At 38.3% G+C, this 13,175-nt stretch overlaps 1 long non-coding RNA gene across 1 annotated transcript; it reads right to left on the bottom strand.

The window, feature by feature from the left end:
• Window positions 1-4,868: 4,868 nt before the first annotated feature.
• On the bottom strand, window positions 4,869-6,269 carry LOC145652925 (uncharacterized). The gene is made up of 3 exons (XR_014119208.1): window positions 6,071-6,269; window positions 5,863-5,936; window positions 4,869-5,284 (listed from the first exon to the last, which is right to left on the bottom strand). It is a non-coding gene; the product is annotated as an uncharacterized LOC145652925 (long non-coding RNA).
• Between the last annotated feature and the right edge of the window lie 6,906 nt (window positions 6,270-13,175).

Below are 13,175 nucleotides of genomic sequence, written 5' to 3'. Positions count from 1 at the left end.
TCTCATGCTCCCTGAACCACTCTTTCACAATTTGAGCCCGATGAATCCTGGCATGGTCATCTTGGAATGTGCTCGTGCCATCAGGGAAGAAAAAATCCATTGATGGAATAATCTGGTCGTTCAGTATATCTGGTAGTCAGCTGACCTCATTCTGTGGGCACATAACGTTGCTGAACCTAGACCTAACCAACTGCAGCAACCGCAGATCATAGCACTGCCCCCACCAGCTTGTAAGGTAGGCACTAGGCATGATGGGTGCATCACTTCAGCCGCGTCTCTTCTTACCCTGATGTGCCCATCACTTTTATTACCAGTAAGATTAATGGGGACTTTTATTACCAGTAAGGTTAATGGGGACTTTTATTAACAGTTAACATGTGTACAGGTCCTGGTTCCTCCTCCTCCTCCTCCAGTCTCTGTTACAGTCTGAGAACCTTCAGCAAACACAGATCCAGCACTGATAGAAACATAAGAGAAGCTCCTTATAATGGGCTTTTATTAACAGTATAGTTAATGGGGACTTTAATTTACAGTATATGTTTATGGGGACTTTTATTAATGGTATAGGTAATGGAGGATTTTATTTGTAAATGTAATAGGGTCTTTTATTAACAGTATGGTTAATGGGGACTTTTATTGACAGCATGGTTACTGGGGGCTTTTACAGCATAGTTAATTTGGGCTTTTCATTAACAGTATGGGACTTTTAACAGTAAAGTTAATGGGGACTTTTTTATTACCAGTATAGTAGTTAATCAGGACTTTTATTAATGGTAAAGGTAATGGGGACTTTTTTCTTAACAGAGTAGTTAATGGGGACTTTTATTAACAGTATATTTAATGGGGACTTTTATTAATTATATAGTTAATGGGGACTTTTATTAACAGTAATGTTAACAGTAAAGTGTCTTTCTCAGCCAGTTCCATCCAGCAGATTGTGCACCAGCAATCATTCTCACAAACACACCCAGACTCAGTGTTACTCACTACTGCCCCTCTATATCTGATGCATATTTGAATATTTGATGTCCTGTGTATAATTACACATTCTGAACCCAGACTTACTCAAGCACTGCATCTATAAATCTTTAAATGATATAATAGGGCTTAATTAGGCACTTAAATGTTAATGTTTTAATGTTTAAATTCAATGGGTCAACAGACTAGTAGGTTAACGCTAGCTAACCTAACCTAGGTTCCCTTAGTGTTGTTGGACCCTATTAGACAGCGTGTAACATTAATAGATGTGCTCAGTATTGTTGTAACATTACGTTTACATTAAGTGTATATCACAGAAGAGTATGTAGCTCAGTGGTAGAGTGCATGCTTTCCATCTATGAGGCTTTGGGTTTAGTCTCCATATAAGCTTTTCAGATCATTCATTATCTTTTGAAAATGTATTTTTAGTTAATCACTCCTGTAACGCTGGTACACTGTAGACACACAACAGCTTTAGCTGATTAAAAAGAAAAAACATCCCTCTTGTCCAGTGACGCCTTGTCTCCTCGTCTCGCCTGTAATACAGATTATATCAGTTCAGTCAAACTCGTGGGGATGAACTGACGTCTCTAACGTCATTTACAGCGTTTTAGCGCTACACGACCCAAAGAACATCCTGATTTAGCTGAAGAAAAGCACGAAATGTTGTTGAAATGACGGCTTATCGCTCAGTGTTCGGTTCTCGTATAATAATATATATTATATCTCATCAATATCTCGTATAATAATATATAATATATCTCATCAATATCTCGTATAATAATATATATTATATCTCATCAATATCTCGTATAATAATATATAATATATCTCATCAATATCTCGTATAAAAATATATATTATATCTCATCAATATCTCGTATAATAATATATATTATATCTCATCAACATCTCGTATAATAATATATAATATATCTCATCAATATCTCGTATAATAATATATATTATATCTCATCAATATCTCGTATAATAATATATATTATATCTCATCAATATCTCGTATAATAATATATATCTCATCAATATCTCGTATAATAAGATATAATATTATATCTCATCAATATCTCGTATAATAATATATAATATATCTCATCAATATCTCGTATAATAATATATATTATATCTCATCAATATCTCGTATAATAATATATATTATATCTCATCAACATCTCGTATAATAATATATAATATATCTCATCAATATCTCGTATAATAATATATATTATATCTCATCAATATCTCGTATAATAATATATATTATATCTCATCAATATCTCGTATAATAATATATATCTCATCAATATCTCGTATAATAAGATATAATATTATATCTCATCAATATCTCGTATAATAATATATATTATATCTCATCAATATCTCGTATAATAATATATATTATATCTCATCAATATCTCGTATAATAATATATATTATATCTCATCAATATCTCGTATAATAATAAAACTCTCTCCCAGCCACAAGAGGCCTCAAACAAGTTTCCAAACACTTATCTACTATCTTTAACATCAACCCTGCAGTTACCATCCATCACTCATCTTTATGTACCTCTGTGTCTCAAAAACAACAACCAAGACTCTGTAGAAGCAATAGATTATTAATACCCCACAACATCCCCTGGACACACACACACCCACACACACACATGCACACAAACACACACACACACACACACACACACATACAAACACACACCCATTTCACACACACACACACACACACACACACACACACACACACACACACACACACACACATACACACACACACACACACACACACATACAAACACACACCCATTTCACACACACACACTCACACACACACACACACACACACACACACATACAAACACACACCCATTTCACACACACACACACACACACACACACACACACACACACACATAAATAAGTCTGCATCCAGAGGGAATTAACAGCACGTTGCAGGGTTAGTGGTCTGCAGACACAGGCAGGCCATTAAAACTAACTTGGTTCATTTTATTCATTAATTTTCTTTGTTAATTCTTTTTTTAATTTTAATCAACTGGCAGTTAATTAAAGCACAATGAAGGATCCTCAAAATAGTTTTATTGACTTTTAAAAAAAAAATCTTTAATTGAGAAATATTCAAGTGATTAAAGTAAATAAAAGTTATGAGTCTTAAACGATGACATACTACCCAGTCTTTAATGTCTGCTCTGCTCCGCTGCCGGTCATGTACTGATCATGTACTCAAACGTGCATATGGGTCTCGGTTGTGTGTCTCTCTCTCTCACTCACCCCTCCCACTCTCTCCCATTTGCTGATTCTCTAAGAAGTCACCTCCTGAAAAGTCCATTTTTAAATTGACTTTATTGAGACAATTCAATTCAATACAAACACTCCTCACAAACAATATCACAAAAACCTCACAAACAATATCCACCGGAGGACCCAGACTACCTTCACTCTATACATTGTTATACATTAACAATTAACAATACCATTTACATCTGTAAATTAGGTATACATCATCCATTTATAGATCCAAAAGAGTCCAAGGAAATGTCTTTTTTTCCTCTCATATCAATCGTCTTCAACCTTTTTAACTCACACATGATCTGTTTAAACACTGTTTCTGGTATTATACATTGCTCAATAATCATCTTACATCGTGTTTTCCAAATCTTCGAATTTATCACACAAACAATCATCCAACAGAAGTCCTTCACATTCTCAAATTCTCATTAAACACTCCATACATAATACTTTCCTGTTACGACCCCATTTAAGCCCAATACCAATACCAAACCCAAAACCCAATACTCCTCAAAAGTCCTCACCCTGTCATGCAGTAAAAACGTTCTGACAAAATTTGATAAATAGCCTCTCACCCATCCCACTCCCTCCCATTGTCTGATTCTCTAAGAAGTCACCCCCCCCCCCCCCCCCCCCCCCGGGAATCTCGGGAGAGATTCATGAGCTTTTGATGTATCAACTGGTTTATGCTGCAAAACTATTTCAGCCTGATCGATATGTTATTTAACAAAACATGTTTCAAGTGTTTAAATGATTCTTTAAAAGTGAGGCTCTCTAAGTTTGAAGTGGATATTCGATACCCATGCAAAGAAGGTAGTGTCACGTGTCAAAGGGAAACCGAGCCCGGTGTTGCTGCCGTGAGCAATAACCCCACCCCCACCCCGCCCATCTAATATAAATAGGGGGGGCGGGGCATTACAGCCTGAAACGATGAGTATAGAAACAGGAATGATATTCTGTACTCCAACAATGAACTCATATGATGATGAAGTGGCTCTTGCAGGTGTGAATGACAGTGAGAGTGGACCCTCTGAAACAAGCTTTTGTGAAAACATGAACAACAATAAAACCAATGGGTGCATCAACGCACCGGTGCTGACGGTCGTTCGAGCTATGATTGGGAATCTGATGTATAGAATTATTGATGAATATATGAGAGAAAACTGGTACGGTTGTGCTATTGACCATCCTAGTCAGCACACATGCCTGTACGATCCGGATGAATCCTATTTCAGCCTCAACGCACCTAAGCTGAGCAAGCCGTGGTTCATACACACTCTAGCCAGAGCTTTGAAGCTGTGCGGCATTCAGATACCTCCATCCTCTAGCAAGATCCAGGCAATCGCTGAGGTAGTGGTAACCGACCTGCAGGAAGAACAGAATATCAAATCCACTCTCAAAGAGTTCGTAGAAAAAAACGATAGCGTGTGCGAGGAGCAGGTACACGACGACGTCGTGGACTACTGGAAGCTGCACGAAAACCTGAACCCTGGTACTCGGGCCAAATGGGAATCCGCCTGGACACCAGAGCCGGTCCTTCATCTTGTTATTTCTCATATCATTGAAAACCCAAATGAATGTAAAAACAGGCATATATTATGTATATTCACCTATGTAATAGATGTATGTGTTTTGAAACTAAGTAACGATGAAAAGGTTGATGTATATAAAACCTTTGATTGCATGCTTTCATTTTTAATTGAACGTAACGTAAACATAACCTCTTTTGCTGAAAAGATGTTTATAAAACCATAATCCATTCTAGCACTCTCTTCATTGTGTTTCAATCATTTCACCATGACTGAACGTCTGCTGAAAAATATTTATTTCACTCCTTCAAACCCGGGATCCTATGGAGGGGTCGAGAGTCTGCAAAGGTCCGTGGTGGATGAAATCGGTAAAAGGGTTGGTGATGAGGAAATCAAAATGAAGTGAACGAAGCAAATTCCTTCATGGTGTTTAAAACCCTGTATGGGATGTTTCAAACGAAAAAGGTGGAAAAACTAAGATTGAAGTTTAGAGTCGGCGATACCTTCAGAATTTCATGATTAAAAAGACATTTTGAGAAAGGGTACGAGCAGAACTTTACAGATGAGTATTTTACCCTTTCTGAATGTTTGCAATATACAATATATGTATACAAATTACGGGATTCTGATGGGGAAAATATAGATGGGACCTTTTGTGAACAGGAGCTGCAAACGATTTTAGTGGGAAAAGACAAAGCCTTTAAAATAGAAAAAAAAATCTATATGAAAAAACTAGGAACTGAAGAAAGATGTGCTTGATCAAGTGGGTTGGGTGGCCCGATAAATTTAACTCCTGGATTCCGTCCGAGGACGTCTTTCAAATTGTGAAAGGTTAAAAGGGGGGGTGCTAAATCAAAATGAAATTATAATACGATCACCATTGAAAAGAACGGATTCTACGTGACTCTACCGAGCAACGCCTCCAAAGACATTTACCCCGATAATAAGATTTCGTGCTACACAAACACATTTCTGAAACCTATAGAGTTGGTAGGCGGATGGGAGGACACACTCACCGAGGTGCAATACCCGTACACATGGTACTCGATGAAGGAGCAGGACACTGAAAGTGTCTTTTTTGTTCAACTCTCTGCAGAAGGAGAAAATGGTATGGTATTTACATTTCTTTTGAACCATGGGTATTATAAGAGTATAGAACATCTGGTTAAGGAAATTAATAAGCAGAAAAAAGTTTAGCTCTTGATCTAAAAATAGATTACCAACCCGTGAAAAACAAAATTCGTCTGATGACTAACAAACCCTATTCGCTATGGACTCAAGGAAACCTTTCACACATTCTGGGCTGGATTATAAACCTCTCACACGTGACGAGCTAGAAGCACCGTTCCCCGCCTACATTCACGCGGGGTTTTAGACCATGTTTATATATACGGATATTATACAATATCAGAGAGTAGGGGACAGTTTTGTTCCTTTGCTGAGATGTGTACATATATCTTATTATCGGGATGGTTGACAATGAGGCTTACAGCGGAGCCTGCCATAAAAATCCTTTTAATTTTATACACTATGACACAGAGTTTATCGCTCTCAATATCGACGGAACGCAGCATCCAGCAAAACCGTATCAACCCAATTTTCAGTCCGGGGACGTGGTCTGTGAATATTATTCATTAATTCAAGCTTCATGAAAACAGCTTAAAGATCAGGCTATGTCCATCAATCGGCAAGAATACGCTGCTGTATATAGCCTTATAGCTTTTAATCTATCCCCAGATGATGATTGCGGGCAGCATTTGTCGTTAATAAAGTCGGGTAATATGAGACGGGAACTCAGATTTAAAGACCCGCTCCCGAGGACCATAAATCTCGTTGTCTACCCCAATTTTGACAGTATTTTGGAAAGTAACAATCGCCGCAACACACTCATTGATTATCAATAAAATAAATAACATGGACACCAGAGAGCTCACGAATGTAATGAGAAGCTGTCGTGATCTGGAGAGGATCTTTTGCGATATGGTTCCGTGCGACCAGCTGCCCAGGTTTAAGATGAGACGATTCCCTGCTTATACATAGTGAACACTCACCCCAGTGACATGCTTGGAGAACCCTGGTTAGCTATGCATCTCAACGACAAAACCTCAGGAGAATTTTTTGATTCATTAGGAAACTCACCAAGCTCCGAACTTTTCCCTCATTTGACTTTAGTCGTGTAGACATTTTAAATTATTTTATTTTATTTTTTTTTCAATATTTTAAAGCTTTTTTCTTAGGAATGTACACCGCAGGGGTCACCCAGGAAAACACGCTTGACCTAAGGCGAAGCTCTTCTGGCGTCTGAGCTTTCAAGTCAACAAATAAATACTCGTAAGGTCTAGAGGTGGCGTCTTGAAAACATTCCACAAAATATTTGGCATTTCCCGGATACATCTGAAAAGCCAATACGCTGATCTGTGACTTTTCTCTGGCGTTCTTAAATAAAATCATGTAGTTTAGGTTCCTGTGATGAGTATATTTTGTAAAAGCCTTTTCTACTTCTTCGTTATTACTGGCGTTATTCATCAAATCGTCTAGAATTAGAAGGTTAGTCTTGCTGAAGGGAAACAGTTCATCATCACAGAAAGATTCTAGTATTCAAAATTAATGTTTATTTTGTTCATCAGCTCATCATACAGAGGTGCCAACACGTATAACACCATACAATGTTATAAAGAACGTTAGACAATGTCTCATTCAAGTAATGTTTTGATGAAAAAAATATTTTCTGCTATTGCTAGGAATGCAAACGATACATGAAAATAGTACTTGCATTCTAGCATCAAAACAATGAGTTACAGACATTTTACAATTACACACACACACAAAAAAAATAAATCCTATATACAATCAGATTCTTAATACTCGTACAGCAGAGTCCTGAAATCGGGCAACAAAACAAGTTTGTCATAAACAATCCTGAATCTTTTCATTTGTAATTTGTTTTTCAAGAGAAAGCCTTTTTTTTAATCTCTCACGATTTAATTTTGGGTGGACGTAACTACTCTAGTCTGATGTGTGTTTAGTCAACCAGATCTGTCAGAGATTTCAGGTTTACGAGTTTGAATAGTTTAAAGTGATACCTTTGGCTTTCATTGTTGTTTTACCTTTGAGTGTGTGTGTGTGTGTGTGTGTGTGTGTGTGTGTGTGTGTGTGAGTGTATGTGTGTGTGTGTGAGTGTGTGTGTGTGTGTGTGTGTGTGTGTGTGTGTGTGTGTGTGTGTGTGAGTGTGTGTGTGAGTGTGTGTGTATATATGTTTGTGTGTGTGTGTGTGCTAATCAGACCTTCTCTCATCACTGTAAGTAGTTACATTGCCATATACGGACACTGTTTGTTTCTGTACTCCAGCACACTAAATGTAAAATGAATCTACCATAACTGTTACCGTGCAGAACCTCGAGGGTATTTGCCTCTACACTGAGTGAACCATACAGGAACCACACACCCTTCTTTAGTTTTCTCTAGTTTTTCTAATCAGAACGGTGTGGCTGTCCGGCTGCTTGTACAGTAGACTACACCATGTGCCCGTGTAATATGTGTGTGGAAGACATTAGGAAATAAAATGATCTCTAGACACATTAACTCTTATTTACCATCACCTGTCTTGCTGCTGACAGGACAGACATATCTCGACTGCAACATAACAGGGTTTTCTAACTCTGCAGGAATTGTATAGTGACTGCTGTCCCTTAGAGGAACTTGGACTCAGTAGTGGACCAAAAGTCCATCGCACACACAACTTCATTTAAAAGCTTTTGATTGGTCACTTGTATTGTTTGTAATCAGTGTAATAAAAGCCAATACTATCAAAGCCACTGCTACATGATGGAATATGATTTCTATATAACAAACATATTTTTTCACAGCATTTAGCAACACACAATTTTAACTGAGTACAGTTAACTGAGTATAAGTTGAGCGTTAAGGGTCTTGCTCAGGGGCCCAACAATGGTAACTTGGCAATGAATGTTGAACCAGCAACCTTCCAATTACAAGTCTACCTTAACCACTGAGCTAGATTTTCTCTTCCTTTTGTTTGATGTTCCAGAGAGCTGAAGACTGAGCTGAAGTTAAGGGGAAACAGAGTCAGCCATTTAAAATCTACCACATTAATAAGACTTAGAAAATCTAGCACACATTAACATTAACAACGATTATTATAAGAGAACCGAACACTGAGCGGTAAGCCGTCACTTCAACAGCATTTCGTACTTTTCTTGAGGTAAATCAGGACGTTATTTGGGTCGTGTAGCGCTAAAACGCTGTAAATGACGTTAGAGACGTCAGTTCATCCCCACGAGTTTGACTCAACTGATATAATCTGTATGGCGCACTGTCTCCCTCTAGTGGTAAGAACAGGGTATTACAGGCGAGACGAGACAAGGCGTCAGTGGACAAGAGGGATGTTTTTTTCTTTTTAATCAGCTAAAGCTATTGTGTGTCTACGGTGTATTTAACTAAACAATATTTTCAAAAGATAATGAATAATATTATTAATATTATAATATGATTGCCGGTGCATAACCTGCTGGATGGAACTGGCTGAGAAAGACGCTTCACTGTTAACATTACTGTTAATAAAAGTCCCCATTAAAATTACTGTTAATAAAAGTACCCAATAACTACAATGTTAAGGAAAAAGTCCCCATTACTTACACCATTAATGAAAGTCCAGATTAATTACTATAATGGTAATATAAAAGCCCCCATTAACCATAATGTTAATAAAAGTCCCCATTACATTTACAAATAAAATACTCCATTATCTAAAAGTCCCCATTAACTATTTACTCTATTATCTTTACTATTAATTAAAAAAACCCATTAACTATACCGTGTCCCCCAATTATCTAATTTGTAAATTAAAGTCTTGATTAACGATACTGTTAATAAAAGTCCCCAATTAACTATAATGTAAATAAAAGTCCCCATAAACTATATTATTAATAAAAACCCATTATAAGGAGCTTCTCTTGTGTTTCTATCAGCACTGGATCTGTGTTTGCTGAAGGTTCTCAGACTGTAACAGAGACTGGAGGAGGAGGAGGAGGAACCAGGACCTGTACACATGTTAACTGGTAATAAAAGTGCCCATTAACTTTACTGTTAATAAAAGTACCCATTAACCTTACTGGTAATAAAAGTGCACATTAACCTTACTGGTAATAAAAGTCCCCATTAACCTTACTGGTAATAAAAGACCACATTAACTATACCATTAAAAAAAGTCCTGATTAACTATATCATTAATAAAAGTCAGGGAATCAGGCCCTGTACACACGTCTGCAGACCACTGAGTGAAACACACACCAGCTCTACATCACAGGGAAACAAGACTTGCTCACTCTTACAACACACGTGTAAATGACATGAAAGGATTGGAATGATTTAATTATATAAAAGGCATCAAAATACTAAGACGTGTATGATAGAGTTGTACACCTGTAACATAGAGCTGTACACCTGTATGATAGAGCTGATGATATGTTCTATTCTAAGTTTTGTGAAGGGTAAATAGAAGGATATAAAATGTAGTACCACTGAGAGCCACAAGAGGCATCTCAGCACAGTGAGGTCAAGAGTAAATGGGGCCTCAAACAATTTTCCAAATACTTATCTACTATCTTTAACATCAACCCTGCAGTTACCATCCATCACTCATATTTATGTACCTCTGTGTCTCAGAAACAACAACAAAGACTCTGTAGAAGCAATAGATTATTAATACCCCAAAACATCCCCTGGATACACACACACACACACACTCACACACACACACACACACACACACACACACAAACATACACACACACACACTCACACACACACACACACAAACACACACATGCACATGCACACACAGACACACACACACACGCACGTGCACGCGCGCGCGCGCACGCACACACACACACACACACGTCACACACACACATGCGCGCGCATGCGCACACACACACACACACACATACACGCACACACACACACACACACACACATGCATGCACAAACACTAATGCACCCAAATACGCACCCGTACACACACACACACACACAAACACACATGCACGCACACACACACGCAAGCACAAACACATATGCACGCACAAACACACATGCACCCTAATACACACACGCACACACACAAACAGAAATAACATAAATGGAGGCATGAGTTCAGAGGGAGGTGAGTGATGTGGTTTCTGTTTTATTTCAGCTGTGTAGCAGAGGGAGGAAGTGCAGGGTGGTGGGTGTTATGGACTGTTAGAGGTGATAAATAGTGACCTGCTCTCTACTTCATGTTACTGATACTCAGTGGTGTTTAATAATATTCATTTAAAGTGTGCAGAATCAGACTTAATTCTCTCTTCTTTCACCTGCACATTCTCTTTTCTACTCTCCACAAACTTTGTGTTGAGTTTGCATGGATCTGGTGTTAAAGTGTTTAAAGTGTGTGTGTGTGTGTGTGTGTGTGTGTGTGTGTGTGTGTGTGTGTGTGTGTGTGTGTGTGTGTGTGTCTTTGAGATAGAGAAGTAAAATGTAAGATCATTATGGAAAGAGGAAAGAACTGGAACCACACAGTCTGAAAAATGGAAACCATGGCCTCTTCTCTCTCTCTCTCTCTCTCTCTCTCTCTCTCTCTCTCTGCCCCCTCGCTCTATGTCTATCTCTCAGTATTTCTCTCTTTCTCAGAAGTGTGCTTTGACTAGAGAACACAGGAAGTGATGAGTCTTTAACACACACAGTCACTCAGTTTGTCCATCATTACTGGGACAGCATGGTGCTCAGTCCACTCCCTGTGGTGCTCTGTGAGTAAATGTTCTCTTTATGTCTTCATTAGAGTCAGAGGTGCTGTATTAAGTTGGTAATGTGCAGTCTGAGGATCCTGACTGATGAGATTATGTGAGTTAGTTGTGTAGTTCCCTCAGAAGGGAGGATCAGAGTTTCACTTCCATGTGCTCAGGTGTTCTCACTGTATCCAGATGTGTTATGGAAAGGGTTCTGTTTGATGTACTGGGCTGGAGAGCAGGAGGAGAAGTTCTTGTACATGTTTGTACTCAAAATGGGAACAGACCAGTTACCAGTGTACTTCTACACATCAGTGTAGCTGATGAAACACAGAGGTCATATGGACGCTTACGACTCTAGCAGATGTGTTTGTCAGAGTTTAACAGTAAGACCAGTGAAGAGAGAATTACAATGATCAACACTAGAGCTACTGAAACCATGGAGTAGGGTTTTAGAGGAGAAATAAACAGATTTAGTGAGGGATCTAACATGAGGTTCAAGTGAAAGTGTGGGGTGAAGAAGAACCCCAAGATTCATAACTACCTACACAGGGTTGACAGCCATGACATCACTATCACTATAGAAACTTGACAGTCTGTATATTTGGGATTTGGATCATACCAACATAATTTAGGAATTGAGAAGTCCGTAGAGTACAACAAACCCAAAGAATGACCACAGATATGAGTGGGAAAACCTACATGCTATGTGGTGTTGAAACAGTTCAGTTCACTACAAACAAACCCGGTAGAAAATCAGCAGATAACATCCACTGCTTGGACTGTTTTGTGTGTTTGTGTAAATTAATAACTACAACAGTGTGATGGAACAATGTAACCTACTGTGTATATTAAGATTTTAACGGACTAAATGTGTAAAAATACTGTAACTTCAACAAATGTAATGTGAGTAAACAATAAAGTAAGTTGATGATCAGCAGGAAATGACCAAAACATTTTTGTATTATAAACGGACACACTTATATTAAGAGAGGGAAGAATGATCTTGACCAACATAGTCTGGCTGTATGACACAAGAGAGACTCTTCATTTTATAGATATGAAAGGAAACCCTGTGACATGAACCACAACACACACAGCTGAACACTGACCCAGTAACTCAGCTGTAGCACCAACCTCAGTCTCGCTGCTGAACACAAGCTCAATTCACAGACAAAACCTCCCAACAAAGGACCCACTCCTCACACTCACTCAACCAGGAAAAACAACACCTACCACCCCTAACAAAGGACCTACTCCTCACACTCACTCAACCAGGAACACCAACACCTACCCCCTAACAAAGGATCCACTACCACACGAATATGTCATATTAGCAGAGAGACGGCACACACACAACTCCACTGGATTCTTTTTCAGTGCTTCATGTTATCAGCAGAAATGGGGAAATGCAAAACAACAGTTCTACAGTCCTGGAACAGCTCACAAAACCTTTTATTTTCTCCCATTAATATTGCATGACTATTTAATAATTTAAGGCCATACATGAATCTCAGAAACAGATTCACAAATTCAGCAGA

The sequence above is a fragment of the Electrophorus electricus genome, chromosome 21 (genome assembly GCF_041902795.1).
Source record: "Electrophorus electricus isolate QZ-2024a chromosome 21, ASM4190279v1, whole genome shotgun sequence".
NCBI classification, from domain to species: Eukaryota; Metazoa; Chordata; class Actinopteri; order Gymnotiformes; family Gymnotidae; genus Electrophorus; species Electrophorus electricus.
This window is presented reverse-complemented; position numbering and strand designations above follow the sequence as displayed.